The sequence below is a fragment of the Echinops telfairi genome, unplaced genomic scaffold (assembly GCF_000313985.2).
Source record: "Echinops telfairi isolate 266 unplaced genomic scaffold, ASM31398v2 ScPeMD7_7457;HRSCAF=8495, whole genome shotgun sequence".
NCBI lineage: Eukaryota > Metazoa > Chordata > Mammalia > Afrosoricida > Tenrecidae > Echinops > Echinops telfairi.
In genome coordinates this window covers 36084933-36086510 of record NW_022111357.1, presented here as the reverse complement: position 1 = coordinate 36086510, position 1578 = coordinate 36084933, and the positions used below count along the sequence as shown (strand labels likewise).

Sequence of the window (1578 nt, the reverse complement as noted above, 5' to 3'; positions counted from 1 at the left end):
GACTCAGAGCTTAAGGGGGAGAGAGGATTAAAACAATAAGTCTTGTCCTTTCCAGGCTCAGCCTAGCCTCTGAGACTGTGCCTCCTGGGAAGCCACTACCTGCCCCAGAGAACTTTCTGGAAATGACCACAAGTACCTTCAGCCATTGCTTGAGAGACATCTCAGTATTGGTAGGGGCATGGGCCAAGGCCTTTTGATGGATGGTTGTTAGAGATTCACTTGTGTTCCCTGTCAACTCTGTGTTGTAAATCTCCCCTCAACTCCCGGGGTTATTAGCCCTTTGGGGAGTGGGCTGTCTTTGTTGTGTCCATGAGGCAGGATTAGGGTAGGGTGTATTTTGAGTTAATTAAAAGAGATTAAACAAGCAAGCTATGAAGCAGACCAACACACATACACACACACACACACACACACACACACACACACACACACCCTCCGAAAACACCAAACCAAATTGTCAAGTTGACTCTGATTCATAGTGACTGATCCAGGGTTTCCAAGTCTAAATCTGTATGGAAGCAGACAGCCTCATTTCTTTCCCTCAAATCAGCTGATGGGTTTGAACTGCTTAACCTATGGTAAGTAGCCCAACATCTAACCGCAGCGCTGCCAGCATGAATTTTGAATCAAAAGAGAGAAACAAGTAAGCTAGGGAGCGGAGACGGGGGAAGGCAGATGCCAGGACACCCGGCAAACCCCAGGGAGCCAGGAAACAGAAGCTGAGAGACAGGGCTCTTCCTCCAGAGCTGATGGAGAGATAAGGCCTCTCCCTAGAGCCAGCGCCCTGAACCCACACTTCCAGACTTCTCAGCTCTGAGAGCATACGCCCCCCCCTCCCCCAGGGGCTGCAGTTCTGTTATGGGGCCCTAAGAAATCGAGACAGGGCTTGCCTCGGTTCCGGTAACGTGCCTCTGGGTAAAGAACTGTTCAAACATTGGTCTAGACCAGGGGTTGGCAAACTTTTGAGACAGAAGGGCCAACCCTGTCCCTCACAAGAATTTAAAAGTCATTCGAGAGCCATAAATATAATTTACAAACAAGTGAAATCACCATGATCTGAGTCATATCTGTTAGCATTTCCCCCTTTTACTTCAGAGCCACACGCATGTACTGAGAGAGCAGCCTAGGGCTCTTGAGCCAGTTGACAGACCCCTGGTCTATATGGGTGACGGCAGTCCTTGGTGGGCTATGATAAGGTTGACTCCCTCAGCGGCCAACACAGAGGCTGGGGGTCTGAGAAGTGTCTGGAAGGGAAGGTGGGCTCTTGGGAGATCCGCTTCGGAAAGAGTATCCCTCTAAAGCCTGATGCGGTTGCCAGGAATCAGATCTGACTTGGCTGCAACTGTCGTTTGTTTTGTTTAAAATCCGTTCTTTAAATGAAGAGACGAGCATCAAAATCATAACCTTTTCTCTTGGTTGAGAAACCACAAAGTAGTGGTGGGCCAAGCCACAAACCCCTTCCTTAAAGCAGGCGAGGCACGCACTGCTCCCGAGGGAAGCCAGGACCCGAAGCTTGGAGGCCCAGTCAGCTGTGATGACATCCTCTGTAAAGAGAGAAACTGCCTTTAAAAAAAAAAA

At 49.4% G+C, this 1578-nt stretch overlaps 1 protein-coding gene across 1 annotated transcript in view; it reads left to right on the top strand.

Annotated features, from left to right (window-relative positions):
- The window catches only part of CA6 (carbonic anhydrase 6), a 17459-nt gene that overhangs the window by 1026 nt on the left and 14855 nt on the right, over window positions 1-1578 (top strand). The gene's annotated exons all lie outside the window — the stretch shown is intronic.